An 8,019-nucleotide genomic window follows, 5' to 3' on the forward strand; every position below is an offset into this window, starting at 1 on the left:
TTCATGGAGCTAATGTACTTCCTCTCCTCTTATAAATGTAAAAAATGCTCCAAACTTACTGAAACTCTCTAAAACATGTCGAACTAAAACCTCCAGACTCAGGGACAGCTTCATCCCACAGGCCATAAGACTGTTAGACACCTGCACTTTGAAACAGCATCCATAACATTAATCTGGTTGCAACTTAGAAATTATTGATCTAATATATCATATTCCAATCACATGTATATATACTCTTATTGCACTATTTTATTATTATACTTTTTGTATTGACTTGCTCTATTTTTTTCTGTGTATCTGTTTTATTGTGTTGCTCAGGAGCCTGTGACCTCAGATTGTCCTGACCTGTAGAGAGACAGTAAAGTGGAGCAGGGATTCAGTTAACCCGCCTAACAAAGGACAAAGGTTCCACATGTAAAGAGTACATAAACAATAAATGTCTTTTATACAACATTTACATTTTTCCAGTATTTTTAATATTGTGTGTTATTTGTGATATTGTCTTTTCTACTGTAGAAATGTTCAGTGGCGATCCTAGAGTAGGTGGGGGCCCCAGGCAGAGATGGGGTCGTTACTCTAAAAAAGTAATATATGACTTTACTTCGTTACTCTCTACATAAAGTAACTCGTTACTCCTTATATTACTTTTGCGTTACTCAGCAACAGCCTAGCCAAAATAAAAAATGTAGGCCTACATGTGCACACATATAACAATTACTATTGTAATAAGGAAGACATCACACAAGTTAATAACGGTAAAGATTCTAGTTTTTGCTGGATGTTCGGAGTCTGCACTCACTCATCATCATCACTGTGGGTTCGGGGTCTTTGGCTACTAGTTGGTGTTAGCATGTTGCCTCTGCAGGTGCTTGGAGAGGATTGATGTTGTTGTGTTTTGCAGCAGAGCACCTTACCATCACATTCCTATCCTTTTGTTACCGTAGAACTGGAAGCCTTCAACTGCTTCAGCTTATTTCGTAGAAATCACACCTCCTTATTGAGGGCCTCTTTTTGAGCCTTCAGTGCAACGTTTTCCAGTTTTAACAGTCTGTGTGTTGTTCCCTCATTGGAGTCGAGGTCAATTTCCCCGGAAAATGAGTCTGGGTGTTCATCATAAGCACCATATTCCACATCAAGTGTCGTTGTCATGTGTACTGGGGGGTCAATCCGCCGGAGCTCCCTCAGCATTTTAAGCCCCACCATGCGTTTCATTTGTCTGCTTCTTGTTGGCTGAGCTCCGGGTGCTCAGTTTCGAGATGCCGGTCCAGCCTTGTGCCATGGTATGCACAACCAACAACAGAGCAGGGCTCCAGGCGAATGTTTATTCTTCCATTGGCCATGCGTAGGAGAATGCTGCGTTCAGTTTTGTTGCGGACTAGGTGCCGGAACACCAAGTGTCTTGGGAGAGAGCGGTATTTCAGGTGAGCGGGCATTCTGTCGTCATCTTGGACTGCATCTTGGACCGCATCTTGGAAGTCATATTAGCCGAACCTTTTGAGACCCAAGCAGATTGAAATCGATTAAAATCAATTGAAAAGTACGCTATTTCGGAAGATGGGAGGCTCCATCTGCGTTCAACATTGCTGGGTAAATCATATTTACCCGGAGTAGGGGGGCTCCGACTCCAATATCAACACTGAGCTATAGAGTGCCCCGAAGTACAAGGCCGACACTCATATACGAGCCATCAATTCATGTTACTCACCCAGCAAATGACTCACAAACTGACGCGTAACCGGGCGTCAGTAGGGAGAACCGGGGGGCTGGGGAAGAAGATTGAGTTGAGGAGAGTTGATCCATACCGGGGGTAAAGCAAAGAAAGAGTCCGAAAATAGTGACTTGTAACCCGGGTAGAGAGTATGTCATCTATAGGTTCTATCCTCCAGACAACATGACAACGTGGGGACAACGGTACCTCCGGGCGCTCCATCCCGCTCCGGCCTTCGCCGCAGCGGGGGGAGGAGGCATTGAAACCCTCGCACCTGCCCGCGGAGGAGACAGGGGAGTCAGGTACCCGGAGGTGCACGGTGGACGGCCAGGGCGAAGCCCCCACACCGCACTGGAGTAAGGGTTCCGAGTTTTTCGAGCCATGTCCCGGTGAAACGCAGCACGGAGCACCCGGCAGGAGCCTCCAGCAGACCCCCCATCCCTCGGAAGAGGTGGAGAGGTGGGTGTTTTCCATCTGCTGGCGGACTGCCGGGGAGAACGAGCTGCTCAGGAGCCAGGCTCAGAGTGAGTGACAGTGGGTGCCCGCGCAACCGCCTTTTACAGCGGGAGCACGAGCTCACCTCTCGGGGGGGAGAGAAGAGAGAAGCGGAGGCTGCAGAAACAGCCAGAGCCCTCACCTCAGACCCACCCCTCATTTGGATGTTTACAGACAAGCACTGGGTAGAGTCCCATGGTCTGTCAGTCATTTCCGTGTCCGGGCCAGGTGAGGTCATGCCTGTGTTGAGTCAAATTAAGCCACAGGCTCCACTCCTGGTGGTGCGCTATTATTAGAAGCAATGTCAGTTAGAAGATGGTCTCTGTCAATCCTTTCCGTGTCTGGGCTGGGTGAGGTGGCCCGTGTTGAGTCAAATTAAGCCGCAGGCTCCACTCCTGGTGGTGCGTTTCCGTCAATTCCTTGAAGTTTCAGTTTGCCGTCATCTTCAGCTTCCGCAGGACCAATTGCTCCTATCAGAGTTTAAGGCTGGAAAAGCTGTAGAGAAACACCCGGGCTGGACCAGGCCATTACTCCTTTGAGACAAGCATATGTGGTTAAGCAGGATCAAATAAGTAGCCTGTGATGAAGTAGGGTCGATCCTATATCATGTGAAGCCACCGAACACCGGTCCCCGGGGGAACCGTTGCCCGGAGCAAGGCCAATTGCTGAATGCCGCAGCCGACGAAGGCCGCAATGCAACAGTGGAGGGTTCAAGAAACAACAGTGTTTGCCAGGCGCACTGCGGCGGAGATGGGGAGGTTCCAGCCCGGAACATCCACCCCGCTGCGGGACCCGTGGTGGAACCCCTGAGTCAGACGGTTCGTCTTGGTCACGCTTCATATCGGTCGGCCCGGGAGGGAAGAGACACGCGGGGTTGCCCCCACACAGCACACCCTCTCGGCCATCAGAGTCAAACCCGCAGTTCGGAGGAACCGACCACCAGAGCACCGGCACAAGGCCGGGCCGGCGGAGGCCCTCCGATGTCGGTTCACGTTTTGCCATTCGATCAGTGAGAAATCAGAAAAAAGTATGAGTTTACTTTTTGGAGATCCATAGAAAAGGGGTGAAAATGGAAAAAAAGTATCCAAAAATAGTGCCTCATAATGCAGGTAGAGTCCCATCAAACTCCCATTGCATTCCTCCAGAGACCATTTCAAATACTTAAAGTTGAGTAAGAACCATGATTGGGGGGTCTCCGGGCAACAAATGTATCCGAAGATAGTGCCTCATATGCCCGCAAGAGTCCCCTGATAACTCCCCTTGCATTTCTCAAGAGTCACAAAAGTCAGAGTTAACTTTTTGGAGATCCATAGAAAAGGGGTGAAAATGAAAAAAAGGATCCGAAAATAGTGCCTCATAATGCGTGAAAACTCTCCTTGCATTCCTCCAGAGACCAGTTCAAAAACTTAAAGTTTGGTAAGAACCATGCTGGGGGTTTCCGGGCAACAAAATGTATCCGAGCCAGAGTGCACATGTAGTGGATGAATTCCTCCATGAAGTTACACAGCCGTTTTTTTTCTGAGTCCTCTGAAAAACTGGGTTTCCGATTTCGTGCAGACACTAGTCTGAAAATGATGAATTAATTTTTTTTAACAGAGTAGGGGAGGCTTGGTTTCCCCTCTCCGTTGTAATTTGGGGTGGAAAAGTGTCCGCGGCTTCGGCCCAAAGCGCCGAAGGGTTGAACATTTCGGAGCCCCTTCTCCGTTGGCACTTCAACTTCATTTTTGATTATTTTAAGATATAATTGACCGTTTTCTTTCATTTTATCTTCTTTCCACGGGTGGGGGCATATGGCAGGCCGCCTATGAGCTCCCAAATTCGGCCTGGAACCTCCAGGATTTGTGGGATAAGCTCCATAAACTCACAAAGTCACCCACAAATGTCACTTTTATAGCCCAAACATATATAATACAAATACATTTAAATAGTAAACGGTACAATTGTGCTCCGAATTACCCGGAATTAGATTTATATAGCCCCATTATCCATCCATCCGTCCATTCATCTTCTCCCGCTTATCCGTGGTCGGGTCGCGGAGGTAGCAGTTCCAGCAGAGAGAACCCAAACTTTATTTTCCCTGGCCACATCAACCAGCTCTGACTGGGGGATTCCAAGGCGCTCCCAGGCCAGCGAAGAGATATAATCCCTCCATCTGGTTCTAGGTCTACCCCTTGGTCTCTTCCCAGCTGGACGTGCCTGGAACACCTCCCTAGGGAGGCGCCCAGGTGGCATCCTAACTAGGTGCCCGAACCACCTCAACTGGCTCCTTTCGACGCTAAGGAGGAGCGGTTCAACTCCAAGTCCCTCCCGGATGACCGAACTTCTCACCTTATCCCTAAGGGAGACACCAGCCACCCTGCGGAGAAAACCCATATCGGCCGCTTGTACCCGCGATCTCGTTCTTTCGGTCATGACCCATCCTTCATGACCATAGGTGAGGGTAGGAACGAAAATGGCCCGGTAGACAGAGAGCTCTGCCTTCTGGCTCAGCTCCCTTTTCGTCACAACGGTGCGGTAAAGCGACTGCAGTACCGCTCCCGCTGCTCCGATTCTCCGACCCATCTCACGCTCCATTGTTCCCTCACTCGAGAACAAGACCCCGAGATACTTGAACTCCTTCACTTGGGGTAAGGACTCATTCCCTACTTGGAGTGGACAGTCCATCGGTTTCCTGCTGAGAACCATGGCCTCAGATTTGGAGGTGCTGATCCTCATCCCAGCCGCTTCACACTCGGTTGCGAACCGATCCAGTGAGTGCTGAAGGTCGCAGACCGATGAAGCCATCAGAACCACATCATCTGCAAAAAGCAGTAGTGCAATCCTTAGTCCACCGAACTGCAGACCCCCTCCCCCACGACTACGCCTCGAAATCCGATCCATGTATATTACAAACAGGATTGGTGACAAAGCGCAGCCCTGGCGGAGGCCAACCCTATCCTGAAATGGGTCCAACTTACTGCCGAGGACCCGGACACAGCTCTCGCTTTGGGAGTACAGAGATTGGATGGCCCTGAGTAGAGACCCCCTCACCCTATTTAGGCGCAATGGATGTCCACTTGCGGGAGACGACAGACAGTGGTGCGGTTAGCCAAAGTGACAATGGATGTCCACTTGCGGGAGACGACAGACAGTGGTGCGGTTAGCCAAAGTGACAGACCTAATGTTAGACCAATTTACAGGCAATGGACGTCCACTCTCGGGAGAGAGACCTCCAGCATGTGTCCCTGACATGGAGACTCTGTTTATTTCACTCATCCAGGACAGAGACCGGGGAAATCTCCTCTCTGTGGCCCCTCCAAGACCCCCAAAGGACGGACCACAGACCTCCAGCATGTGTCCCTGACATGGGCACCTCCATAACCTTGCACACCGTGAGTCCCCGGACTCCCGGACTTAAGCACTCCCCCACGGACTAAACCCAGATGTTCACACCCTACAGAACTCCATGCCCCTGGTTAACCTAAAGGGGGTGGATTTTGCGGTGCTTTACCGTCGGCACATCGGTATCCATATTCGGCCTTATTCACGGCACCACCACCCCTTCTGTGGAGGATATTCTCATGCTCCTGGTAACCCTTTAAATAGTCTGATACTGTCAGGGCTCATCACCGCACTTTACAAGCCATAAATAATGTTTAAATGGTCGGGGAAAGTGTTTTTAAACGTCTGGAAGAGAGTTGTAGCCTGTCATTTTGCAGGATATCATTTAACATGTAACCTCTCCTGGAAATGCGCAGAGTATGTCCATTTCCAGGAGAGGTTCCATGTTAAATTATATCCTGCAAAATGACAGGCTATAAGCCAGGAAAAAGTGTTTGAAAGGCGGGGAAAAGTTGTTTAAAATAGTCGGAAAAGTGTTTTTAAACGTCTGGAAGAGAGTTGTTGCCTGTCATTTTGCAGGATATCATTTAACATGGAACCTCTCCTGGAAATGCGCAGAGTATGTCCATTTCCAGGAGAGGTTCCATGTTAAATTATATCCTGCTAAATGACAGGCTATAAGCCAGGAAAAAGTGTTTGAAAGGCGGGGAAAAGTTGTTTAAAATAGTCGGAAAAGTGTTTTTAAACGTCTGGAAGAGAGTTGTTGCCTGTCATTTTGCAGGATATCATTTAACATGGAACCTCTCCTGGAAATGCGCAGAGTATGTCCATTTCCAGGAGAGGTTCCATGTTAAATTATATCCTGCTAAATGACAGGCTATAAGCCAGGAACAAGTGTTTGAAAGGCGGGGAAAAGTTGTTTAAAATAGTCGGAAAAGTGTTTTTAAACGTCTGGAAGAGAGTTGTTGCCTGTCATTTTGCAGGATATAATTTAACATGGAACCTCTCCTGGAAATGCGCAGAGTATGTCCATTTCCAGGAGAGGTTCCATGTTAAATTATATCCTGCAAAATGACAGGCTATAAGCCAGGAAAAAGTGTTTGAAAGGCGGGGAAAAGTTGTTTAAAATACTCTGATACCTCCAGGGCGCATCACCGCATTTTACAAGCCAGGGAAGGTGTCGGAATCCTGGGTAAACATTGTTTAAATAGTCTGACACCTGGCACTGTATTTGCCCCTGGGAGAGGTTCCATGTTAAATTATATCCTGCAAAATGACAGGCTATAAGCCAGGAAAAAGTGTTTGAAAGGCGGGGAAAAGTTGTTTAAAATACTCTGATACCTCCAGGGCGCATCACCGCATTTTACAAGCCAGGGAAGGTGTCGGAATCCTGGGTAAACATTGTTTAAATAGTCTGACACCTGGCACTGTATTTGCCCCTGGGAGAGGTTCCATGTTAAATTATATCCTGCAAAATGACAGGCTATAAGCCAGGAAAAAGTGTTTGAAAGGCGGGGAAAAGTTGTTTAAAATACTCTGATACCTCCAGGGCGCATCACCGCATTTTACAAGCCAGGGAAGGTGTCGGAATCCTGGGTAAACATTGTTTAAATAGTCTGACACCTGGCACTGTATTTGCCCCTGGGAGAGGTTCCATGTTAAATTATATCCTGCAAAATGACAGGCTATAAGCCAGGAAAAAGTGTTTGAAAGGCGGGGAAAAGTTGTTTAAAATACTCTGATACCTCCAGGGCGCATCACCGCATTTTACAAGCCAGGGAAGGTGTCGGAATCCTGGGTAAACATTGTTTAAATAGTCTGACACCTGGCACTGTATTTGCCCCTGGGAAACTTCAAGGTTATATTCATGTTTTATTATTTATTTAATAATCACATGATTTTTACAAAAACAGTATACACAGTATACATATATACAATAATAATAATAATAATAATATAACAATATACATAATAAAAACATGAAAAGTGGTGAAAATGAGAAAATGTATCCGAAAATAGTGCCTCCTAATGCGGGCATGTGGACAGTAGCCACAGACTCACAGGCACACACACACATGCAGAGATCCAGGGGGCGGAGCACATGGCTTTTTTTACCCAGAAATAAGTCTATGAGAGGCGGGGAGACTCAGAGGACAGGCTGCGTCACCTCACTTTGTAACCCAGGAAAAGAGCAGGAATTCTGGCTGCGTGAGTGTTAAAAGTGCATTCATCTGTGTTAATCCGACAGCCGCAGAGGTGCTGACGCAAAGCAGGCGGAACAAATTGATTATTTGAACCAGGAATAAATGTTTGCAAGGCGGGGAAAGTGTTCCTGCAGCCCCTCCATAACGGTAATAATGATTAGAAATGATTTCCAGGGCAGAAAGCGTTTTTTAAATGTGGAAAAAAATATGTTAAACTGTTTAAAAAGCACAAAGTGATTTGAGTGCAGTTCTCATGTGTCCCCACAGGAGGGCGCGTCGTCCCAGGGAGCA

Source organism: Notothenia rossii, assembly GCF_949606895.1.
Source record: "Notothenia rossii genome assembly, chromosome: 2".
Lineage (NCBI taxonomy): Eukaryota > Metazoa > Chordata > Actinopteri > Perciformes > Nototheniidae > Notothenia > Notothenia rossii.